The sequence below is a fragment of the Nothobranchius furzeri genome, chromosome 9 (genome assembly GCF_043380555.1).
Source record: "Nothobranchius furzeri strain GRZ-AD chromosome 9, NfurGRZ-RIMD1, whole genome shotgun sequence".
Classification (NCBI taxonomy): Eukaryota; Metazoa; Chordata; class Actinopteri; order Cyprinodontiformes; family Nothobranchiidae; genus Nothobranchius; species Nothobranchius furzeri.
In genome coordinates, this window is record NC_091749.1 from 56,916,733 (window position 1) to 56,943,783 (window position 27,051).

General features: G+C 45.0%; 1 protein-coding gene across 2 annotated transcripts in view; it reads left to right on the forward strand.

The window, feature by feature from the left end:
* LOC107395763 (chromodomain Y like 2) overlaps positions 1-27,051 on the forward strand; it is a 127,958-nt gene that overhangs the window by 64,607 nt on the left and 36,300 nt on the right. The gene's annotated exons all lie outside the window — the stretch shown is intronic.

Below are 27,051 nucleotides of genomic sequence, written 5' to 3' on the forward strand. Positions count from 1 at the left end.
TTATATCAAACCATTTTTTTAACTTTAATCAATTGTTTATCACTACACAGTCAAGTGTAGTGAGGACAAAAGAGACATGCTGACTTGATTGATGAACAAAGAAAACCAGTTTAATTTCCTCTGGTCAAAAAAAATCTGAAAATCCAGCAGTCTTAAAAATGGCCACCCATCCACCTCTCTTCCAGTCTCAGTCACTTTCAGAGAGAGCCTCTTGCCACACCCAGCAGTCCACTTATATACCCTCCAACCCCCCCCCCCCCCCCCCCCCCCCCCCACACACACACACACACACACACACACACAATTCAGGTCAGCCAATCACCTCAGCCTTTCACAGAAGAAAAGAAAATGTTAAAATTCATACCACCTTCAGCTATTTTCAGTAATTAGATAGTCTACATGTAAATCACATCAAATTTACAAATAATTCATTCTGTGCTTTTTTTTTTAAAAGTTCTCCACTCAGGCATTTTACTATAAAAAGGCAGCATTAGAGGTGGGCTTCCTCTTTAGCTGGTTCAAGATGGCTGCCACAGAGGACACCTCCTGAGGGTAACAAACTACTTACTTACTTTCATCTGTGAAGAGCACAAGGTGCCAGTGGCAAATTTGCCACTGCCAATGCTGCCAATGCTTGGTGTTCTCTGGCAAATGCCAAACGTCCTGCAAGGTGTTTGACTGTAAGCCCAACCCCACCTGTGGACATCAGGCCTTTATACCACACTCATGGAGTCTGTTTTTGACCTTTTGGGCAGACACATGCACATTTCTGACCCTCTGGAGATCATTTTGCAGGCCTTTGGCAGTGCTCCTCCTGATCCTCCTTGCACAAAGGCAGAGGTAGTGGTCCTGCTACTGGGTTGTTGCCCCCCTACGGCCTCCTCCATGTCTTGTGATGGACTAGCCTGTCTCCTGGTAGCACCTTCATGCTCTGGAAACTATGCTAACAGACATAGCAAACCTTCTTGCCACAGCTCACATTGATGTGCCATCCTGGATTAGCTGCACCACCTGAGCAACTTGTTTGGGTTGTAGACTCCGTTTCATGCTACCACCAGAGTGAAAACACTGCCAGCATTCAAACGTGACCAAAACATCAGCCAGAAAGCATAGGAACTGGTCTGCTGTCACCACCTGCAGAACCACTCATTTATTGGAGGTGTCTTGCTAATTGCCTATAATTTTTACTTATTTATTTTGTTTGCACAACAGCATGTGCAATTGATTGTTAATCAGTGTTGCTTTCTTTGTTTTTTTTTTTGTTTTGTTTTGTTTTGTTTTGTTTTGTTACCGTGTCCTGTCTGGCTGTGAAGCAAACAGAATTGATGTCTGAATGCTCGTAACAAGCCTTACAGATTTACTCTCAGGTGGAGCATCAAAGCATCTGCTTTTAATGTCATGCCTGATACTTAAAACTTTATTGTTATTGTTTTGAATGCTTTGTAATTCCGACCAGATACGGAGTCAGAGGTGAAAGAGAAAGGAAAAGACAAAAGGTGGGGAGAGAGGGGGGAAGGGTCTGCTTCTAGACCTGCAGAAAGAGACAAGAAAAAAAAGAAAAAAAATGGGACACAACAACAATACAACAAGATCAAGTTATCACTGCGTCAACTTGATGAAGAAATATATAATCAACATTGTTTAACTGAACAGTCACACAATAATAAATCACAGTGCATTAAGTGCCCACCATAAAGACCTTAGAAAGGGGGCAGCCTTCTTTATCAGCTTGTTTAAACATTAACAATCACTGGCTCTGGTGCTGATACCCCAACAGGTGACAGCAAGAGAGACCACCCTCTTGTAGATTCTCAGCTTCCTCAAGAAGTCCAGTCTGCTCTTTCCTTTCTTCTTTACAGCTTAACTACATTGTCCAGTCTACTGTCCAAGAGAACATTGGGGTATCAACATTCCTCCACCTTCTCAATGTCTTCTCCCAACCAGAAAGGCCCCCGCCCCCCTCGAGAGGCACAGAGGATCGCCCCGGGAGGCCACAACCAGCAGCTGACAGAGTCCTGGGAGATATCGGCGGCAAGCCCACAGGCCCGCCCGCAGCCTCCCACCCCCTAGCCGGCCGAGCCCGGGACCCAGGGGCGACCACCCCCGCCAGGGACCCAGCAGAGCCCAGGGACCCAGACCCCACCAGGCCGCCACCGGGATTGATCAGGCAGATGCAAAAAATCTTAAACCCCCTGACCCGGGAGCCACGAACACTCAGGCAGACCAAGGCACCACACCCCACACCAGGTGTGGCAGGGGGAGGGGGGATGAAGATCTAAATCATCAAAAGAAGTCCCAGGAGAGGGGAGGAGTCAAAGGCCCCACCTGACATATACAGTCATACACAAACACAGTCACACACTCCCTCCCTCATGCTCACACATGCACATACAACCAAAGACTTACAAAAATGCACGCCGGACACCCACTCATGCTCCCCATACACACCCTATTCACTCCGGTACTGCTGCACATGGGGTACAACCGTCACCGGTTACCAGAGTTTGACCCTTTCTGCTGGGGTGCTGATGAGCAGGCTCCCCCGCCCAACGCTGAGCACAGCTACCCACCACCCCAGACCCTAACCAGACAGCCAAATCTCCCTCCTAGCCTCCAGCCCCAGGAAGCCAAGCAACAACAGAGGTGTGCTAAGACCCCTAGTCTCCCTCCACCTTCTCCAATATAGTGTTGTGTATTAATGAGGTGTATTCCATGGCTGTGGTGAGCGGGCAGTGCGGGCATTGTCTGGCCTATGCCAGCTGATGCCACCACACCACCACACTTGCACCCACAGCCCTCTGTGTCTAAGTGCAGTTTAAAATTGGAAGTGGGCACCAGAACTCGAGAGGAGGCTGAAAAATCGCCCTGTCAAGTGTCGTTGAATGTGCTCACTCCCAAGGCCCTAAGTGTGTGTTTGCAAGGAATGTCTTTGGAGGAAGTGTCTAAGGTGCAAATAAAATTGGGGGGCAGGTTGCCACAGGAATGCGGAAATGGGGTCCATACCCGCACTCCCTGACTTGTCCACCCCCCCAAGGTCCTATGTGCATGTTTGTGTGATGATGTGAGGGAGCAGGAGGAGAGAAATATGTGGGAATGGGGGGGAATGGCTGGTTGGGCTTAGCCCTCCAGGGAGCCAGCTCCCCCACTGGTCCCAATAGGCACCTCTGTTGTCAAAATGCCACCCAGGGCATGGAGACCCCAGCCCATCCTGCCAGGGCCCAAAACAGTAGCATTACAGAGCCTCATGGAGTCCGAGGGCACCAATCCAGCAGAATATATATGCCCATCCCTGCATTTGCACAACTTCCAGAATATATAAGACAAAGGACATCCAGGTAAGGTTGGGTCCTCCCCCTCCTGGACCTCCCCCTCCCCTGTGATGATACAGCAGAGGAGTCAAGGTCTACCCGAGGCCCCTGAACCCGGGCCAGGCACTGCTGCAAGTTCCTGCCTTCTTCCCGGCAGCATACCTGTCAGGACCCTACCCCCAAGGCCCCGCCCAGATCCCCACACGGGGCCGGCCACCCCAACCCCCAGAGCCCCCAGGCCCCCACCCAGACCCGCCCAGGGGCAATGCAGCTGCCAGGCAGTGACACATGGCCGCCGCCAAGACCTCCAAGGGGCCCCACTCACAACCGCCATTAGTCCACCACCCGAGGCAACCCAAGCACCTCCAGAGGAGGGCAACGGTCCCCCAGTACCAGACATTCCCAGTGAACCCACCCCGTGGGAACATCCGGATACTCCAAACTCAGACCCTCCACCCCCCCCCACCCACATCATCCCGCAGGACAACATCAACGGTCCCCCATCACTGCTATGTGATGAAACCGATCAAAGGAGCCCAGAGAGATTGATTTGAAGTGGAAGCAGAGGCTAAATCAAGTGTAATATGATCTAACAAAAGATTTCTATACTGGTTAATGCAGAGAGTTTCCCTATTTTTCCAATTCAAGAGGATAGTTTTCTTAGTGATGCATATGGCAGTCAGAACCACATGAACCAAAGATGTTTCAGTCGGGAAATCGTCCAGGTTTCCCAGTAAACAAAGAGAGGGGTTGGTTGGGATATGACATTTCAGAGACTTTGACAGGTCTTCACGTACTCTATCCCAAAAGTCCTGGACAGGTGCATGAATGTAATTGTCAGGAATGTTGTTTGTGCAGTGTGTACAGGTGTCAGACGACACAAACCCCATCTTGAATATCTGATGGCCTGTATAGTCTACTCTGTGTAGAATTTTGTACTGAATTAATTGTAAATTGGAGTGTCTGATCATTTTAAAAGTTGTTAAACAAGTTTGGGACCAGAAGTTCTGGACAAAGCTGACTGATAGATCCACCTCCCATTTTTCAATAGGGATTGCAATTTTATCGTCTATTTTGGACAGTGTCTTATATACTTTAGACAGTAGTTTGGGGGATTTGAGATTATAGAAGTCTAATACCCTTGGTGGTGTTTGTAATTCTATTTTATTGAGCTTAAATTTTTGTTTGACTACAGATTTAATTTGGTGGTATTCTAAAAAGCTATTGTTATCTATTCCAAATTGGAGTCTATTCTATTAAATGGGATGAAGTCCAATCCTTCATATATGTGTTCCAGGTTTAGGATTCCTTTATTTTTCCAGTCCGGAAGGTTCATCATTTTATTATTTTGCAAAATATCAGGATTATTCCAGATAGGTGTACATCTGCATGGTACTAGTGAAGACTCTGTCATTTTAAGATACTCCCACCATGCTGTCAGAGAGGTGCTGATCAGTGGCGGTTCTACATCGAATTACTCCCCGGGCGAGGCCCCCTTTGAGCGCCCCCCCCCAACCGCCCCCCCCCCCCCACCACCACCACCACACCACCCCACCTGCACGAACACACGCATGTTTTCTACAAACAGGCATGTTTATTAGAACGACTATTGAACATTCATTTTTCTAAGTTGCACATATTTACATTAATTACTATGAAGTTGTCAGAATGTAAAGCAATATACATTATATACTGTATCAAAATATATAGAATATATACAAAAACAAACAATAACTAAATATTAAGAATATATGAACATAATAGATAATAAATATTCTAAATAGCAAAAATATTTCACACATAACAAACCAAAGATAATCACTACAGCATTGCACTTAGAACAGAAAACACAAACTAAAATTAAAACCTAACCTTGATGCAACGTCATCAATAATGTCATCATATGAAATCTGCTCCCCTACTGAGTGATTGATACTAATCAGAGCCAGGTTAGTGAGCCGCCCCTGAAACATAGGTGACCTCAGGTATGTTGGGGTTATTAGGAGCGAACAATTCGTAAGCTTTAACTTACTTTTGGATTCTTCAATAAATTCTGTAAATATGGAACTATTTACTGATTTATTAATTAATTAAGATATTCTTAGATATCTTCGGGGCACCACCCTTTAATTAGAAAGGGAAATGAATCCAAAACTCTTATCAGTCTTTCTTGAAATTCGTAGAATCCTCGGAGCAGAGACTTCTCTTCGACACAACAAAGCTACTGGACACAAAAATCTGAATTTTATAACATTTAATTAACAATTTGTCAAATGAATAAACAGTGGAATAGATGAATAATAACCATTTGATATGATTGAAGATGGATGTGTTTGCATGTGATGGAGGATGTATGAATGGGGTCCTTTGTTCTCACAAAGGAGTAGTGTGTGTGTGTGTGTGTGTGTGTGTGTGTGTATGGATTCAAAATGGAGTCTTGAATACAAGATGGCTGACCCCTTTGTCTGGCTAAAGTGTGGGTGGCAACTTGCACTTTAACTTCCAAAGCACTAAGAATCAGTAGTAACTTAACCTTAAATCACTCAAAACATTTCAAAAGATCATGAAACAACACAAAAGATTAATCACGAATAATATCTTTTAGTTTAACCACGTGGCCAAGCAGAAAACATTTAAAGATACCAAACAATGATCAATAAGCAGTTTATTCTTTCAAAATGACCCGACTGACGTGTTTGGGACGAAAGAGGAAAGCACGAAGCTACTTTTTAAGCAATAGACGCGGTTTATTGCTTATTCGAGACTATAGAGGAAACGGGAGAAGGAAAGAATGAGAGAAAGAGATGAGTTTCTGATCACCAGAACAGTGAAGCGTCCCTCACTGTTTCGATTTGACGGTTCTCCGTGTTTCTCCGCAGCTTTCGGCGTCGTCCGTCGGTTTGATGCTTTCTCCGTTGTTTGGCGTTCACGAGTGTTTCTCCACGGGCTGGACAGAGACAGCAAAGTTTCTTTCTGTGCTGAGTTATAACTTACAGCGTGCTTGATGGAGTTGTTGCTTTCCTCCGCAGTTCTGTGTCCTCAAACATCAGCTGGAGGGGAGCAGAAACGAGCAGATCTGATGGGCTTGCAGTTTAGTTTCCAGCAGTTCCGTGGGCTCCACTTGTGCACTTAGAGCTTCCGCGTGCTCAAGGGAGTCAGAGCGTTGACAAGCGTGTCCTTACCGCCAGGTATCCTGGGCAAAAGAACGAGGTTTCTTTGTCTCTGCTGAAGATTTATGGTCTTAGTTCGCGGGAAAAGCTCCACGGCTTCCCGCACATGCGCAGAACGTGTTTCTGGTACTAGGCGGTGACGTCATCACAATGCTTCTGTGTGCAAAGCATCATGGGAAATGAAGTTTCTTGGCGCTGATGTGATTATTTGCTTTTCAGAGCAATTTAAGCACAGTCATTTTGGAGAAAATCACTGCATAGTAATTTCCTCATGAGGTCAGACCCTCAACAGGTATGACTTGATCAAGTTTTGAAAAGCTCCTCTCAGCTGGAGCCACAGTGACTGGCAGAGCAGTCCAAAAGTTGGGGGAGATCTCCAATAGATCTTCATCATGATCCATAATATTTTAGAATTGCCCCTGAAATTGTAATTTAAACTGACATAAAAAACTGTAGACTACCAAAAATGCCAACTTTTACAGAACAAATCATGTAAAATAATCAGTGCTGCCATCTGCAATAAATAAACAGGATAGTTAGTGGTGACTGGGGAGTTCTCTTCTGCTTGTAGAATTGTTTTATTTATTATTATGTGAACATGATCAACATGTGTGTGTTGTTGTTCAGGCAGGCCACAGGCTGCAGTGAGCATTTAACAAATCCTAGTCTGAATCAGTAAAAAACGATTCAAGGACTTTTTTCGAACCATTTGAATATTCGTTTCAATATTTAAGCCCTATTAGCTCTGTTAGCAATTAGTTGACCGCATTTAACCGTTAAACATGCATCATGCAACATGCATCATGAGAGCATACCTTTATCTTTCTCCTCTTTTTTCTTTTTTTCCCCCTGAATGGGGCACCTGGTGGTTTTAGCCTTTTTATGTTCATCTCTTCTGTTTGACTCCTGACTCAGTAAGTTTCCTTTAGTCAGGACTAAACAATTTGACCTTGATGGGGGGGTGACCACAAAATCATTTTGTTTTTCCTTTTTTCATTCGGCCATTTCACACAATTCAGAGAAACCTGAAAGAATGATAGGCCTGTGTTTATGATAGTATGAATGAAATATGGAAGAACGTTAAGATGTGATTGACTTTAGCCATGTTAATACAGTTGATTCAGCCCCTGCACGCTCATTTTGCGCTCATTTCATTTGGGAAAGACGCAGAGGTGAATTCCCCCGCCGCACCCCTCCCCTTCCTGTTCTTCATAGACACACGGTGCACGTGAACGTTCTCAGTCAGCAGGAGCGCCTGCAGCTGCAGGGGGCGCCAACTTGCTGTTTCCAATCCAGACACTGTCATATGACAGATAATAGAAAACCTCGGTGCGGCGCAGATTTCCTTTTTTTTTTTTTTTTTTTTTACTCAGCGCTTGTGCGCCCCTTTTGTGTCATGAAAAAATGCCGCCCCGGGCAATTGCCCTGTCTGCCCGTGCCTAAAACCGCTACTGGTGCTGATACTAATACTTTTGAAGCCTTCATATTTTCTTATGCTTGAGCTACTAAATGGTAAATCTGAAAGCTCTATCGCAGTGGTTCCCAAACTTATTTAGCCGCGCACCTCCTTCTATGTCCCGACCATGTCGACACACCCCCCAGCCCCCAGTCACGGGTTTGGCTATATATATATATATATATATATATATATCTCAGACGTCAAGCTAAACAGACAGGGTTAAAAAAATATGATCGACCTTTTTCCCCATCACTTTCATTTTTTAAATAGTAATTAATAAACATTCAATACCATTACAATTTCCTTTGATTTGATTTTAAAAAAATATATTTTTTTAAATATTTAGAGTGCCCAGGTAGCACATAAACAATGCAATTTAACGTTTTTTTAAAGTAGGAACGTTTCTCCTTCCTTCTGCTCTGCGTAAACCTGAGCTGATCACCTACTTGTGCGTAATCAAATGTCTATGGGGAAAATATGGAAAGCTATAGCCATGCGTTTCACTTTTGCCTCAGACCGACTTATTGCTGTTTTATGGTGTGGCTGAATCTGCGATCCGCTGCCACATGGACTGGAATAGAAATGCTGCAGAGTTGTGATCAGGTTCGGAGTCACTGGCTGGAGCAGACCCGACTTTAAGACGTCATCCCAAAATAGAAGCTAATATCTTAATTTGGCCTTGAATGAAAAATTTTGTTGTAAAACCTCAAAAGTTTTTATCACAGAGGAGGCAGCGCTCAGGCGTGCCGGAGTTTGTGCAGCGTGCGCTTATTGAATCTGTGTGTGTGTGTGTGTGTGTGTGTGTGTGTGTGTGTGTGTGTGTGTGTGTGTGTGTGTGTGTGTGTGTGTGTGTGTGTGTGTGTGTGTGTATTTTCCACATCAAACACTGGTCTAACCAACCAGACCAGTGTGTTCAGTTACATATTATTGTTAGAATTAAACAGTTTCACTTCATGTAGGCTAGGAATATTTCACCTGCCGTGGCCCGACCGCTTCTGCTCCACATAAACTTTGTGCGTGATCAAATGTCTCTACGGGTGCTTTCTGAGCTGAAGAGTCTATTCTGCCTCAGACTGGATGCGTCATGCATCTCCATATTAGAGACGGGAACAAGCCCTATTCAGCCAAAGTTTCATAATCAGAGAACATTTTTCCAAGTGACACATCCCTCAGAGAGACCGGGTTTCCAGTCCGTTTCAGTGGGAGGAAATCTTAACGCATGCGCCGTGGTTCTGCACTGCGCTCCCCTCTAGATCTTCAGCTCACTGTCCACCGTGTGCACTCCGAGCCGTGCTGAGCACAGTGTCCAGTATAAAGCTCTGATGTTCTGATGGGAATCATTTCTTGATTGATTTAGTTACCTCCGCGATGTACGTTAACGATTAAAATGTCAGCTCATCTGTGTGCGCATCAGTGTGCGTCGGGGTAATTCTTTCAAAACAACCAACATCCTTGAGTTTATTCGTCAAAATAAACAGTCAAGTGGAAATATCTGTAACCTGCCATTCAACTGTTTTGCCTTCTTGTGAAGATTGTTGCAAAGAGAAACAATTAAACTTGATTAACCCCAGAGCCACGCACACTGCACTGTACTTCCTGACTGTAAATGAGGGGGAGACGATTTAATCGGATCCTTTTCTTTTCAACATGGTTTAATGTAATGTTTCATTCAGTACAAACTTTAGTTACACCAATCTAACGAGACAGAGCCTGGATTTGTATTCTGAACAGTTTAAACATGTTTAAAACGGAGACATGCGTGACGCGTCTAAAATTCGCACCTGCTCCGCTATTATGGAAATTAAACTAACAAGATGAATAACATCAAATTATTTTAGGCACAGACAACATCCCCCACAATTTTGAAAATCTTGCAATGCGCCTGGTGCTAATATAATAATGCTAAAATGCTCAGATGGGAATCATTTCTTGATTTATTTTGTTACATCCACAATGTTCTGGGTGTGAGGTTTACAATGTCAGAACACCTGCATGAGACAGGGTGTTAATTACAATCTGCCAGAATGAACCACCACCTTCAGATTTCTCCAACATCGTTAAAAATGATCAAATACAGAACATATCGGCGTGCGCAGGCCAGAGTGCTGAAGCTCGGCGCATTGTTATGAAGCTAGGGCACATGTGGAGGACACACGCGCGCGCGCGCAAAAATATACTTGTTTTCAATTACATTTATTGTGCCCACTTACTTATTCTTTGGCCCACCCACAAATGAGTTTCTGGCTACGCTAATGGTGACATATGACAGACTTCTCTGAGCTCCGCAGCCATTACACTTTTCACCTCGCGCACCCCCTAGCGGCAGCACCACACTTTGGGAATCCCTGCTCTATCGTATTGCAAAGTGTCTGTTCTATGTCTAACCAAGACTCATCTAGTGGGTTATCTTGCAACCATCTTGGTGTATATTGCAGCCTGCTGGCTAATAAATATTAATACAAGTTGGGTAGATCCAGTCCTCCTCTGTCTTTGGTCTTCTGAAGCATTTTTAAGCTAATTTGTGGAGGTTTATCCTGCCAAAGGAATTTGGTAATTGAGGAGTCCAGAGATCTAAACCAGTCAGCTGGTGGTTTGTTTGGGATAATTGAAAATAAGTAATTTATTCTGGGTAAGACCATCGTTTTAATTGTAGCAACTCTCCCCATGAGTGATATCGGTAAGGATTTCCATCTTGCAAGATCATCTTCCACTTTCTTTAAAAGTGGGATGTAGTTTAGTTTGGTTAGATCTGCTAACTTGGGAGAGACATTAATTCCCAGGTATGTGATATTCCCTGACTCCTTTGTGTATTAAGTAAATTTTCAAAAGAGAAATTAATTGGTAGAACTGTGGATTTTAACCAGTTTATAGAGTAATCTGAAACTCTTGAAAAAGAGTATCAGTTCTATTGAATGAGTGAGAGATGATTGAGAATTCCAGAGAAAGAGTAAAACATCATCTGCATAAAGACTGATCTTATGTTCTATTGTTTTACACTTTATCCCTTTAATACCTGTTGTTTGCCTAATTGCTGCTGCTAGTGGTTCAATAAAGATAGCAAACAGTGATGGGGATGGTGGGCATCCCTGCCTGGTCCCCCTCTGAAGACAGAAGCTATTTGATATTTGGCCGTTCGTCCTGACACGTGCAGTTGGTGAACTGTATAATGTTTGTAGCATGTTTATGAAGAAGTTCCCAAACCCAAATTTATGTAAAGTTGCAAATAAGAACTTCCAGTTAACTCTATCAAAAGCCTTTTCTGCATCTAGAGATAATATACTAGTTTCTATGTTTCTACTGTAAGAGAAATCTATCAAATTATGTAATCTATGTGAGTCAGTGGATGACTGTCTACCCTTGATGAAACCAGTTAGGTCAGGGTGTATTATGAAGGGGGTTACCGTTTCTAATCTTTTTACCAAGGCTTTACAAATTATTTCGAGATCAACATTAATAAGGGAAATTGGGCGATAGCTGGTAGGAAATGCAGGGTCTTTGCCTGGTTTTAACAAGAGACTAATATTGGCTGAGTTCATGCTTGGCTGTAATCTGCCACTCTTTTCGATTTCCCTCACCATTCTGAAAAATGTTGGAGCCAGAATGATCCAGAATTCTTTGTAGAACTCTGCTGGAAACCCGTCTGGACCTGGAGCTTTCCAATTAGTCATTGATTTAAGGGCTTCCTGGAGCTCCGCTGATGTTAGTGGAAAGTCCAGGACTGTAACTTGGCTGTCTGATAATTTAGGAAGTGTTATCCTGTCAAGGAACTCATTGATCTCGTTATCTGATGGGTTCATCTGCAGTGTTGGGAGTAATGCGGTACAGAATTAATTAATTACTGTAATGCATTGCTTTTTGTTGTAATGTGGTAATGTAAGGCATTACAGGGAAAGAAATGGTAATATTTACTCGTTACAATTGTCAGTAACGCAGTAATTACAATGCATTTTAAACCCAGAATCAAGATGCGTTTCTTAAAAATTCAAATTGCGGGAAACCCGAAGAAAGATCCAGTATCTACATATATTACGTCATTTATGGACTCCGCTTTGCAGGCAGAGAGGACGCAGCGGTACCGGCTCAAATACTCCAGCGGCGTCCTCCACACGGCCGCAGTAACATTCACAAAATCGCTCCACTGAAACAAAATAATTCACCTGCGATCGTTCATATCAGCGCATGTTCTCTGGTATTCTGTACTTTTCTGACGTGCTTTGCCTCATCTGAGTTAATCTGGGCCCCGGTGATTTTAACTCATTGCTGCTGGAGCGCCGCACATGTGAAGATCCCTTTGGCTGATAGTTAGAAAGTAGGAAGTCTAGGAAACAGTTTTTCTGGAAGACGGAGAGAACATGCAGCATGCAGGTAGGTTAGAGAGAGAAAGGGCAGAAATTATTCAAATAAAATCAAGAAAACAAAACAAAGTGCTTGAAAAGACAAAAAGTAGGTAGATTTATCCCCAATACACATTTTCACCAGTGAAAAGCAATAATAAATAAGCATTTAATATTTATACATGTGATAGAATCAGATCACCCCAGAAGTCAGTCCCACATCCAGGGCCGTATCAAGGCATTTGGGGACCAAGGCTAAATAGACTTGGAGCCCCCACCACCTCACTCCCTGCTCAGTTAATCTAAGATGGCAGCGTGCTGAGAGTACAGATTGTTGTTGCTTTTATTACATAAACAATCCTTCTAAAGAACTGTTTTTAACAGCAGTCCTAGCTCAGACACCATATCACCTTCCACCGGATGTGTCATGAGTTCACCAGGCATCAGATTACCAAACTCATACTGAAGTTGTTTTGTTGAAAGTAACTTAGAGTAATGCAAAAGTAGTGTAATGCCTTACATTTTAAAATCAGTAATATTGTAATGTAATGAATTACTTTAAAATGAGGGTAACAAGTAATAAATAATGTATTACAGTTTTGAAGTAACTTGCCCAACACTGTTCATCTGTGGTGAGTACAAAGTTTGGTAAAATTCTCTGAAAGTGTTGTTTATGCTTTCAGGGTCATAAACTATATTCCCGGTTGAGTCATTAACAGCAGATATGGTAGTTTTCTCTTTATTAATTTTTAACTGGCTAGCCAAAAATTTACCTGATTTATTACTATGTTCAAAGTTTTCTATTCATAGTCTTTGTGCTAAAAATTGTGTTTTTTTGTCAATAATTCCATGAAGTTCTAATTTAGCTTTACGTAATTTGCTCAGTAACTCTTCTTCTGTGAATGCCTCTAAAGACTTAATGATTTCCTCTAACTCCTGAATACGTTTGTTTTCTGTTTTTTTCTTATGTGATGAGAAAGAGATTATTTTACCTCTCATCACTGCCTTTCCTGCCTCCCAGAGAACAAATGCTGATGTTCCAGGCAGGTCATTATGTTCTAAATATAAAGCCCACTCCTTTTTAAAAAAATCTATAAAACCTTCATCTTTAAGCAGTGATGTATTAAACCTCCGGTTTTTGCTTGGTGGGATTGTCTTCTTATTTACTAGGGTTAAAGAACCCGGAGCATGGTCGCTGACAACTATGGGGTGTATCTCAGTGTCTGAAATGTCAGCCAAGAATGAGCTGCTGACTAGAAAATAATCAAAACGTGAATGAGAGTGATGGATGTGCGAAAAAAGTATATTCTCTACGGTTAGGATGAAGAGATCGCCATGCATAACAAAGCCCATAATCACTCATGTACTGTTTAACTATATTAGTGGATTGCCAGTTGCGCTGAGTCCCAGCTGTACTGAGCCTGTCTGTTAAAGAGTTCATCCAAAAATTAAAATCGCCTCCAAGTATAAGTGGACAGTCCAGGTGTTCGGAGAGTACAGTAGAGCCCTGCACTGAAGCCCTAGGCCCTCGGGTCGGCCCGGCCCGACGGCCCGAGGGCCGGGCTTCGGGCCAACAACTGTGCAATTACCTCGGACACGGGCCGGGCCAGGCGCCTTTATTTTTAATCGAAATCATTAAAAAAAATTAAAACACTTACACGCAAAAGTAGACTCCTGCGCGGGACTGTTTTCTTCATCCCGCTCCTGCCCGCTCCCCCTAAATTTCTGACCATTACAGCCTGCAACCGCAACGTGTGTGTTACATTCCCGCCCGCACCTGCAGCGTGCATGTCTACTCCCGCCCGCAACCGCAAAACTCGGAGAAATTATTACCTCACAATAAAAGAGATGTATTGAGTTTGCGTCCTCAACATGTCATTTTATAGGTTATCCGCTTTCACCGCAGCGCTGCGCTCCGTTTCAATCAGGCTGTACAGCAGAATTTCCCCTAGCGATATTTTCTCTAACTCTGATTGCTTCATGCTATAGATCGTTGGAAAGCTGCTTTAATGTACTTTTAGGAACCGTTGGAATTATTTGAATCTGATCAGCCATTCAAAAGTTATAAAACAGAGCATTTTGGATGACAAACTCGCACGTCTCTGAATCTGTGTTGTGATTCTTTGCGCTCAAGACAGGCGATCCCAGTGGCTACCGTAATGTATTGTATATGCACGGAAAGCCCCATTTTTAATCTTTTCAGCACTTTTGGAATTTTAATGATATCTTGAACTAGAGCAGGGATCGGCAACCCGCGGCTCTTCCATCCGTCTGATGCAGCTCTCTGTGCTTGTAAAATAATGAATGGATATTTAAATAAAATGCTTTATATTTTACTGAATTAATTTTATATCTGTAAGTCAATTCTATGTGAAGATTGTCTGCGTAAACCTGAACAGGTCCAACCCGGTCTTACTGTGAGACCGGGTTGGGTCACGCTTGTCCGTAATCATAGGCGCTTATGAGCTGAAGAGGATGTGAGATTCTGGGCTTCTCCTCAGACGGCTCCTGGATGTGTCGCACATTGGAGACAGGAACAAGCGCTATTCAGCCAAAGTTTCATAATCAGGGAACATTTTCTAAGTGACAAGTCTCTCTGAGTGACAGGGTTTGGAAAACGCTCGCTTCAGTGGGAGGAAGCTTCCCGCATGCGCTTCTGCGACGCTCGGATCCTGCACGTCTTTTAACACATTGGTCAAGATTGACGCACTTTGTTTTCATTTAGTTGGTTAAAAAAAAGTCGGGCTTGGGCTCGGGCCGGGCCAGAGAATCCTGAAAACCTTTTCGGGCCGGGTCGGGCTGGGGCTCCACCCCCCCGGGCCGGGCCGGACACGGGCTCAGATTTTAGGCCCGTGCAGGGCTCTAGAGTACAGAGTAAAAATTATGAAAGAATCAAGGGTCATCAATATTTGGACAGTATATGCTGACAATACATAAGCTTTGATTCTGTACGGAGATTTTTAACATTAGAAATCTACCCTCTGGATCAAAGACTGTGTCCAATACTGTGAAATTGATGTTTTTGTGTATTAAAATAGCTACACCTCTTTGCCTAGAGTTATAGCAGGCAGAGAACATGCTGGGAAACTCAGGCGTTTTAAGTTAATCTGCGGATGTGGCAGATCTATGAGTCTCTTGTAATAATATCACGTCTGCTTGCACTCTCTTTAGCTGATCAAAAATCTTTATTCTTTTCTCTATGAAGCCAGCTCCATGTACGTTCCATGAGACAAACTTTAGTGTGCCCATAGATGTGTGTGTGTGAGTAGCTAAAATATGACGCCTTCATGTGAATACAGTGTTTCCCCTAGGAATTTTTCCAGCTGTGGTGGAGGTGGTGTTGGCGGGGGGGGGGGGATTATGACACGTCTCACCTTTATGTTAATATTGTTTTATTTGATGCACTCCACTTTGAACTGCACCAATCCAGCGACTGCTTTATTGTAATAACTAGTATTAAAGGTGAGTACACCAATATTTGCACAAGAATAATTTCTGTTTTAAACTCTCAGTGACACACTTTGCAGGGTGGATTTGGCATTTAATTTTTCTTGGCGTCTGGAAAGACATCTTCTTTTGCCCCCTTTATTTGACTTTCTGCCCCCTTTATTTTGGTCCAAGATCATTACTGGGCTGGCCCTATTAAAAACCTTCTACACCCCTGCTTAGTAGACTTCATGAAGTATTTTTAAGCCAGTATAAAAATGACTGAAACACAAATTTACATATTTGGCATTATTGACCAATATTTTTTATTTAATTTATTTGTTAAGAACATCAAGATGCATTACAGTGAACATTATAATAAGCTGGGCGGACACTGTGCGGCTTTTTCACTCGTAACACAGCTTCAGCTCAAACTGTACGACTTCAGCGCAGGGCAGATCTCACGAGTCATGTGCTCACTGTACGTCTGGTAGCAACACGTCGGACCTAAAAATATGCTAAAAATAGCAGTTTTACTCAACACGTCAGACTTTTTTGTCTTGTTTTGCCTGTTGTCCTTCGGGAGTGCTGCAGGAGGACACACAGGGATTTATGGGGGTTGGATGAGGAAACGAAATAAAGAAAGTAAATCTGTGTTTTGTGATCAGTTTAATTTGACATGAACACGACAAACACGCTTTCTTGACAATCATTGTGAGTAAAAAAAACATGTAGAAATAAAAATGAACAACGTGTGTTATTGGGGAAATAGCGGGTGAGCGGAGTTGATGCAGGATGTGAGCGGTTCTGGTACTTTTTGGGTCGCAGCTGCTCGCTGCGCCGCTTCAACCCTCATGAGGAACGAGATAAATATTAAACACTCCAGAAGTCCGTGCGAGCTCACGATTGCTGATCGGTAGCTGGTCACATGGTGTTAATCGCCTCTCGTAACCCCCGTACACTACACGACGTTCAGCGCAAAACTCGCCCCGATCTTGTGGATTCTCGCACGAGTGGAAAATCTGCTCAAAAAAGTGAAAAAGTCGCACAGTGCACACCCGGCTTACTGTCTGTGTGTGTGCGTTGATGCCTGGGCCGAGCTGACGGAGCTCCCGGCTGCAGTTTTGTGTGTAGGGAGGGGCGGGCGCTCTATCTGACTGGCCAATCACAGAGCGTGAAGACAGTCAGTTACCCAATGAGGATTTCATTCAGCACGATTACAGTTATTTACGAGTTTTACACTCGTTTCATGCTCGTATTCGTCAAAAATGCTTTATCCGTACGCTCATAGCTGTAACCACCCTGCCGTGCCTCCTCCTCCTTGCTACCTGCCGGCTGTGATCACAAGCAACAACACAGTAGTTCCCGCTGCTTCTTCGGGAAACGGCGCAAAAAAAAAAACATCAATAAAACTTGGGATGTTGTAGGCGTGGCGGTGGGATTTCAGCCGTGGCGGCCTGCCACGGCTACGCCTGTGTAAGGGAAACCCTGGAATAAGATGGAATAAGTATCTAAATGTATAAAATAGTATGTTAATAAATAACAAAAAAGTAAATAATAATAATAATAATAAAGATCCAACAGTGTTTGTGGTTGTATTATTTGACGCATAAATTATGATACTGTGCTGTGGATTAAATATATATATGTGTGTGTGTGTGTGTGTGTGTGTGTGTGTGTGTGTGTGTGTGTGTGTGTGTGTGTGTGTGTGTGTGTGTGTGTGTGTGTGTGTGTGTGTGTCGAGTCTGACGCAGTGTTGGAAAGTTGTGTGGTTGTGCCATACAGGTGTAAAGGTACAGAAGCAGGTAAAGAGGAAAGGAAATACAGATACAGGTTAAAAAAGAAGAAATAACTAAAAAGAAAAGGTGATAGGGGTGTGAGGTGGTGATGAACAGGTGATCTCATCATCTACAAAACGGATTTAGCAGCTGTTTAATCCTGACGTGCTCAAACCCAGTGAATCCTGATAAGAATAGTAAATGTCTGACCTGATGTTGGGCTAATACAGCCAGTCAGTCACTCCTCGCTCCTTGTAAAGTTTATTGTCCACATAAAGCTTATCCACCGAGATGACAGCCCTCTTCTCATCCTGGATAAACTTTTTGCGCAGCAGAAAGAGGACTCGGCACCGATCCAGGATTTCCTTAGGGAACTGGTCATTTACGCTGAAGTCTTTTCCTTTGAGCTCTCTTCCGTGGCTTTTAACAAGATCCTTCTGCTTAAAATGTTCAAATTTAGCCACGATGGGACAAGGTCTTCTGTTGTCCACTCTTTTAGCTCCAAGGCGGTGTATCCGGTGAAAGGTGATGTTTTTTTATCGTTTCTTCGGGTATCTTCATTTGGGTCTGGAGAAAGTTCTTGATTGTATGCTCGCAGTTCTCCGCTCCTCCCGTCTGCTCCGGCAGGCCTGCAAACACCAAATTATCCCTCATGCTATGGGCCTGAAGGTCCAAAACTGTCTCCTTCAGAATCTTGTTGTCCTGGGTGATCCGCGTCATTCCCTCTTCCAGGGAAGAAACGGACTCCCACAGAGACGCATTCTCAGCGGCGAGCCACTCCACCTGCTCCTGGCTGAACTCCAGAGACTGACAGAGGTTCTGAAACTCCTGGTGTAGAACCTCAAGCAGATGAAGATGCCCCTCAAATCCCAGAAGCCGTTTATCTATAGAATCCAATAATTCTAAATCCCAGTATGTCCTTACGGGGAGATGAGGCCTCAGGCGAGTCCTGAGGACGGCTCCTCTTGGTCCCAGGTGTTTCGGGCTCAGCTGCTGATTTCTTGGGACCCATAACGAAAAACTCAAAAACTCTGTCAATATAGTTCTGTAAACTTTCTAAATTTTCTTCACTTACCTCCAGGTTGAGTGAGTTACAATTACCAGATTATTTTTTGAGTTGTCAGTAGATAAATTAGGCGAAAATGCGTCTTAAGTGTGGATGTTTGTTAACGAGCTGCCATCTGCTTCAAACGCTGCCGTGTATCCGGTGCGCTGCCGTCAGCGTCAGTGCATGCTCCAACCTCCTCAGTGTTGCTTTGTAAGTGGACAGCTTGATTTCACAGCAGTACGATTGACTTCGAGTTACATTTTTTAAGTGTTCCCTTTATTTTTTTTAGCAGTGTAATTAAACCTAGAAGTCCATACAATCCAGTGTATTTTTTTTTTATTTTCATTGATGAGAAAAGAAAAAAAATCAAGATTATTAATGTTGAACTCTTAAGTGTTAATTAGTTTGTTCTTGTTAAAAAGGCTCTTGGTGAGTGTAAACTTTTTCTACACTGATATTGGACTTCACAGTAGCAAGTACACATCTTCTAATTGCCCACAGTTTTAAAGAAGTCCCATCATGTGAATAAAATTCTGTCAGTTAGCAGTTTCTGGCTCAGAGAAACCACACTGTCTTTCCTCAATTATTCGGTTTGAAACAATGATCTTCCTCTTTACATAGCAGAACTGAGCCATCATTTATTATGTATAGCTGCATTTTAAGGAGTGACCACTCTGGGTCTGTCTTTGGTATTTAAGAATGCAGATTATAAAGTAAAACTCAGTTCAGTTTATTTATATAATGCCAATTATCAGAATTTCATGGGCATTGTTGGGGTTATTAGGAGCGAACAATTAGTAAGCTTCAACTTACTTTTGGATTCTTCAATAAATTCTGTAAATATGGGAATATTTACTGATTTATTAATTAATTAAGATATTCTTAGATATACGGGGCACCATTCCCCTTTTTCCGGGGAAAAATTGAATCCAAAACTCTTATCAGTCTTTCTTGAAGTTCGTAGAATCCTTGGAGCAGAGACTTCTCTTCGACACAACAAAGCTACTGGACACAAAAATCTGAATTTTATAACATTTAATTAACAATTTGTCAAATGAATAAACAGTGGAATAGATGAATAATAACCGTGTGATATGATTGAAGATGGATGTGTTTGCATGTGATGGAGGATGTATGAATGGGGTCCTTTGTTCTCACAAAGGAGTAGTGTGTATGTGTGTGTGTGTGTGTGTGTGCGTGTGTATGGATTCAAAATGGAGTCTTGAATACAAGATGGCTGACCCCTTTGTCTGGCTAAAGTGTGGGTGGCAACTTGCACTTTAACTTCCAAAGCACTTAGAATCAGTAGTAACTTAACCTTAAATCACTCAAAACATTTCAAAAGATCATGAAACAACACAAAAGATTAATCACAAATTAATATCTTTTAGTTTCAGCCTGGCCATGACAGAAACCATTTTAAGATACCAAACAATGATCAATAAGCAGTTTATTCTTTCAAAATGACCCGACGGACGTGTTTGGGACGAAAGAGGAAAACACGAAGCTACTTTTTAAGCAATAGACGCGGTTTATTGCTTATTTGAGACTATAGAGGAAACGGGAGAAGAAAAGGAGAGAAAAAAATGAGTTTCCTGATCACCAAAGCAGCAAGGCGTCCCCCGCTGTTATGACTTGACGGTTCTCCGTTTTTCTCCGCAGTTTCCGGCGTCATCCGTCGGTTTGATGCTTTCTCCGTTGTTTGGCGTTCACGAGTGTTTCTCCACGGGCTGGACAGAGACAGCAAAGTTTCTTTCTGTGCTGAGTTATAACTTACAGCGTTTCTGAGAGCTGGATGGAGTTGTTGTTTCCCTCCGCAGTTCTGTGTCCTCAAACATCAGCTGGAGGGGAGCAGAAACGAGCAGATCTGATGGGCTTGCAGTTTAGTTTCCAGCAGTTCCGTGGCTCAACTTGGCTCTTAGAGCTTCCGCGTGCTCAAAGAAGTCGGAGCGTTCGACAAGCGTGTCCTAACCGCCAGGTATCCTGGGCAAAAGAACGAGGTTTCTTTGTCTCATTCATGATTTATAGTCTTTGAAGTCGCGGGAAAGCTCCAAGCTCCCGCCTCCCGCACATGCGCAGAACGTGTTTCTGGTATTAGGCGGTGACATCATCCCAATGCTTCCGTGTGCAAAGCATCATGGGAAATGAAGTTTCTTGGCGCTGATGTGATTATTTGCTTTTCAGAGCAATTTAAGCACAGTCATTTTGGAGAAAATCACTGCATAGTAATTTCCTCATGAGGTCAGACCCTCAACATTCCCCCTTTTGGTTTCGGGGATCGCGCCCAAAGCTCGATCGTCGGAAGCACAGATGGGTTTGTTCCTCATGAACGTAGGTCGACTTGATTGTCGGAAGCACAGGTGGGTTTGTTCCTTAGGACGTTGGTCTCCTTGGACGCCTTTGTCTTTGGTCTTTGTCTTGGATCCTGGCGCCTTTGGTCTTTATCTTTGTCAGGCACAAAGAGGATAGGAAACGGGATAGTCCCCAACGCGCATAACGAGAAGAAGCCACTCACGCAGGTGGTACGCAGTGATGATGTCGTCCATGCGAGAGGTAGTAGTGTAGAAGGAGGAAGGTCGGTGGGCGGTTAACTCCACGAGTGGACACAAAGGCATCTCACCGCCGGCCATACAGTTCAGTTTATGGATCACGCGGTGATGTACGAGGTCCATAGTTCGCAAACGCGCATTGACCTATGTGGTCCCAAGATTCCCCCCTTTTTGGTCCAAAGGGTGGATCAGGACAGTCTTTGGGCTAAAACAAGGACCATAAAACTAAGAGGTACTACAATGTGCTGGTGCGTCAGACAGAGTCATTGACAGACTGAGCTGGGCCGGCACATAACCACTAGTTAATATGTGACCAAGTAAGAAACAAAAATACAGAAAACCCAAAAAAAAAAAACATATAACATCCAAGAAAATTCATAGCAACCTTGAGGTCTCATAAAATACATTCTTAGGTCATACATTCAGTGTGTAGCTTATAAAGAATGTGACATAATGCAACACTCAGATAAAAATGGGAGGTAGACTAAAGTGAGAACTACTCTTAGGGTTACAAAATAATAAAGAAAATGTTGCTCACCCCCTTTAGACAGGTGTGGTACATTCACGCTTGGAGTCTCCCCGAACGCGGTTACGAGGCACACCGTAGGTGAGCAAGTGCATCTTATCTTGGACTTTCTTAACACGCCTGTAGGCGGAATAAGCAATCACGGCCGTGATGAGCCATCCCATCCCCAGGGCGACCAATGTGCAGATTAAGGTTGTATAATCTGTGTCAATGTAGCGTTTTGGGCGTCAAAGTAAGTTCACGCGGGTTTTGTGTGAACTTAGCAAATTTGGTTCCTTCAATCAGTAATTGTTGGTCAATTTCTAAATCGAAGGCAAAGTTACAACCCTGGAAAGCGTCCATGATCTCAAACTCTGAGTCATGCTGTTCGAGGTTGAGGTGATGGAGTGTCAGGTTTCTAGTTCAAAGTGGAAATGCCTACCGTCCTTTCAAATACCAATGTTCAGCATCGACCTAAACCTATAGATGTGAGGTGTCACAATTATGGGAACGTTTAACAGGAAACCGAGTTCTAATTTTTTTTTTTCCAACGTGAATGGGCATTGCACTACTTAGGCTGTACGCTAGGTGGATTTGTGAAAGGTGCACAGTAGAGGGGTAGCAGCTGTCAAGCTAACTTTGAGCAGGTCCAGTGGTACCAAGTACGGGGAAATACGACTTTCAACCAAGCTGTCCAGCGTGGAACTTACTTCCCTGAGCAGGTCCTACATCAAATCTCTCACCACTCGTGTGTACACAATATCCTGAGGTATGGTTTCAGACAAAGTCTTGATTGCACGTAGAGATTCATTAATCAGAGCCTAGAATAGGTACCAGAGCACCCTGTAAGGTTTTAGTAGGTACATCCTGTTAGCGGTCTAGGAAGGAGTTTCTCTTGGTTAGTGAAAGTGACGGCGGGGGGGGGGGCCTGGTTCTTTGTCGGTTAGTACATGTTAGTGGGTTAAACGTGCACTTCCCCCCCTTTTTCATTTCCATGCATAGAACTATGTAGCGACTACGTCTACCTCCTGCGGGGAGTCTGGTCTCTGTACCCGCGGGGATGGTTTGACGTAGGGTTTGATTTGGTTTGCATGCACCCATTTGTAGACAGGCTCCTGTCTCGCTTTGGTGATGCATAACCTGTATGCAACTGGAGAGAGTTTTGCCACGATCTCAAATGGTCCTGACCAGCAGGGCAGGAACTTCTTAGCTTTGCGTGCCGGTTGGGCGAACCGAAAGTAGAATACTTTGTCACCCACCTCGTATTCGCGGCTGGTTGTCTTTTGGTCGTAGTAGGCTTTAGCGCCTTCTACGTTGGTCTCCAGTTTCTTCTGAGCGTGCGCGAACGTAGCTCTGAGGTGTGTTTTCAAGTCTGCCACATACTGATGAGCGGTATAGGCAGTGGCAACACTGACATCCTCTGGGTGATACAGGAGGTGCAGTGGTAGAGTCATCAGTCTGCCGGTCATCATCTCAAAGGACGTAACCCCAGTGGATCGCTGTGGAGTGGACCGTATGGCCATCAGGACCAGAGGGAGCTTGACGTCCCAGTCCTTCCCAGTGGAGCAGACGTACTTTTTGAGCATAGAGACGACCGTGCGGTTCATCCGTTCGACCTGTCCGGATGACTGTGGGTGATAGGGAAGGTGGAATCTCACTTCCACTCCCAGAAGTTCAAACAGGGACGTCATTACACTGGATGTGAAATGAGTTCCTCGGTCAGAGTCAATGCAGAGTGGAAGTCCCCATCGACTGAAAACGTGGTTAATCAGCAGTACAGCGGTTGTGACGGCTGTATCGTTTGGCGCTGGAAGGCATTCCACCCACTTTGTGAAACTGCAAGTTACAGTTAGCATATATTTGTTTCCTCTTGCCGATTTGGGAACCGGTCCAACCCAGTCGATCTGCAGGTGGGACCAAGGGAAGGTTATTCCCCTGCGTTGCAGTGGTGCTCTAGCAAGCGGCTGGGAGGGTTGAAACTGGGCACAGACGAGGCAGCCTTGGACATAGCTGTGTACGTCCTTGGACATCGACGGCCAATATGCTACTTCTGTCAGTGACGCGAGGGTAGCTTTTGCTCCGCGGTGACCTCCAACCGGAGTGTCGTGGGCGTAGGCAAGCATCACTCCTCTGTGGTCGAGTGGAACAACCCAGCGCGGCGGGCTGTGATCGTCACGCATGTAAACTAACAAATCGTTTTGTAGTTTCAGGTGCGTGAGTTGACGATGCAGGTTTACCAAATCTTGGCTTGCACCAATAGGTGGTGATGGTTGTTCAGGCATCGGGCCCTTTTGGAGAAGCTCGCGGATGAGCTTCAGGTCAGGATCTTGTTCCTGCATGGTGACTAGGTCCACGTCCTGTGGTTGTCTGCCTAGAAACACTGGTACCTCAACGGTCCGAGGTTCGTCTGCCTGTTTAGCATGGCGACGAGTAATCGCGCAGACCTTGTGAACGGCCTTGGGTGGAAGCCACTCGTCTTTGAATTCCCAGCAGGTTCCCTGGTCAGCACCGAGCTTAGCAAGGCGGTCAGCTTCGTCATTACCATCTTTCTCTGGACCTAGGGTCCTGGAGTGACCTTTGACCTTTTTCCAGTAGACCATTATGCCTTTCTCAGTGGTGAGCAGATCACACGCTAGGAATAACTCCGAGTGTTTCACGTCTCTGTTCCTGGCGTTTTTCATGTGGTTCTCCTTCCACATGGGGAAGTGAGAAATGAAGCTGTGTCTAGCGTAGTTTGAATCTGAGCAAAGGACGATTTGAGTGATGTCCAAGGCTGCCGCCTGCTGGAGGGTTATCAACACTGCAGCAATTTCGGCGTACTGACTAGACTTTTGGCCCAACCGGTAGTGATTTGGTTGCTTAGTGTCACAGTCCACCCAAACGACTCCAACCCCGGCACGGAGCTGGCCTTCGTGAAGGTAGGCGCATCCGTCAGTGTAAACTTTCGGAAGCCCTTGGCAAACATTCTCATCAAAGTAGCGATGATTGGATGCGGTTGGGTAGACTGCGGCAGGTGTGTCCAGGGGGCCCATGACGGAGTCAGAGTCACAGTGCTGGCAGCCTGCTAGCCCTTGTCCTAGCGCTAGCTTGGTGTTCTGACCATACTTGACCTCAATGTTATATCCTTGGAGCACCATCATCCACGTCGCAATGCGGCTGTTTGACACTCTTCCTTCGCGCAGACGCTGGCTGTTTAGGAAGGTAACAGGCTGATGACACGTTTCAATGATCACTTTCTGTCCACCGATGTAACTACGAAAGTGTTCGACAGCCCAGACTGTAGAGAGGAGAGCTCTCTCGCAGTCTGAGAACTGGAGTTCCACCTTGCTCAGAGGCTTGCTGGCGTATGCCACAACTCTCATGTCCTGATCGTGTTTCTGCTTCAAAGCAGCGCTCAGGCAGTGAGAGGAGAAAGTAGCCTCTATGTAGAACTCTTTATCCTTGTCTGGGTAAGCCAGACAGGGTGCGGACGCCAACTTCTGTTTTAGGAACTGGAAGGAGTGTTCTTGGGGTCTGTCCCACACGAAAGGTGTGTCGTTCCGAAGCAGCTCAGTGAGGGGCCTCGCTATTTCAGCGTACTCCTCAATGAACTGCCTGGAGTAGTTGCAGACTCCGAGGAAGCTCCTGAGTTCGGTCAGATTAGCTGGGGCTTTGATGTCCTGAATGGCTCTAATGCGTCCCGCTTGGGGCTCGACTCCATTAGGGCCAACCAGCAGTCCAACATACTCCACTTTGGTTCGACACCACTGTCCCTTGAGAATCGCCAATTTAGCTCCGGCGTCAGCGAGCTGTTGCAGCACGTGACGGAGTTCGGCCAGGTGCTCCTCGAAGGTTCGACTCCTCATCAAGATGTCATCGACATATATGAGGTTCCCTCTGGAAGCAGCATCTGACATGGCTTTGTGGAGGAAGATGTTGAACTCGGCAGGTGAGTTAGAGTAGCCAAAGGGGCAGCGGTTCCAAGTATATTGGCGATTTCCAAAGGAGAAAGCCAGTTTATACTGGTCCGCCGGCTCAACCTTCATGGTCCAGAAGCCGTTGGCTACGTCAACCGTAGAGAAGAAACGAGCATCTCTGACTCTGGCTAGCTCCTGATCTAAATGGATCATAGGCCACCTGGAGAGAGGTACTTGTTTGTTCAGTGCACGATAGTCTATGGTGAGACGCCATTTCCCAGTCGGTTTCAGAACCGGCCAGATGGGAGAGTTGTAAGTGGAGTTACACTCTCTGATGATGTTTTTCTCCTTCAGCTGATCGAGGATCTCCTGGATCGACTCATAAGCAGTGAGGGGAATCTTGTACTGACGTACAAAAGTAGGAGGGGCATTCGGGTTCGTTGGAATGCGAACCGTATGCAGGTTTGTGAGTCCACAGTCCAGGGAGTCCCTGGATAAGATGGACTGAAACTCATAGAACAGGCTTCTAAGCTCTGCTCTCTGCTCCTCTGACTCCAGCGCATCCGCTTTGTCAAGCTGCTGGCTGACTTCGGCCTCGAAGCCGTCATAAGGTTCAGAGGAGGAGGGTCTCTGGTGTTCCGGGCTTTCAACCGGTGACTCAGAGGGTTGAGTATTTATTGCAAAAACCGTTAGACACTGACCGCCGTCAGTATCTAAGGTTGCACTGCAAATGGGTTCCTCAGGAAGGGCTTCATGCCGCTTGATGGTAATCATTTGTGAAGGGAAAGTACTGAATGTGTCTGCACCAACCTGTCTGTCATTCAAGAACAACGGAAGTTGTCCGATCACGGGGACTGAAAGTTCGAAGTCATGGAATGAGCTATCTATCAGCATGCCCAAGGGCTTTCCTGCCGGCATGTGGATAGGACTCTGGGTCGGATTTTCGACCAACAAGTACGCAGAACGATTGTTCAGCTCCAAGAGTGGCGTGCCACAGACGGCTAAGTTGAGCTCCAAGAAGTGTGGTGATGGCTGGAAGAAGGCCTGTGTGCCTGGCAGCTTCTGATGCTTCATCAGAGTCAGACGAACGGGCACTCCTTTGACCTGTGGGGGCAGAACCGTGCTGGCCTCAACCACTGCACGGCAGGCCTGTGGAATGGTCTGACCGGACAGCAAGTGTTCAGGGCCTTCTGAGCCAGGCTCAGAGGATGGTGTGGCCCGGGCCCAAAGGACTTGATTGCAAGTGTCCAGCTGGGCACCGAGTCGAACCAGCAGATCTGCTCCGATGAGTGCAGGTGGATCAAGCTGTGGTATGATGCTGAATGTATGTGTGAGCTGTCTTGCTCCAAGCTGGATAGTCAGAGAGCAGACCTCTGGCGCTTTCAGGAGCCTCTGCGGCCAAGTAGGTGACAAGAGCCGATGGCTACGTGTCACACTGACCAGAAGGGGGTCCTTCTGACGCAGGTGTTCAAACATCTGCTGGCTGATGGCTGACTTTTCCGACCAAAGAGCAAGGCGAGCATCTGAGATGTGGGTGCAGTTGATGGTAAGACCACCAACTATGTGTGGTGCATATGG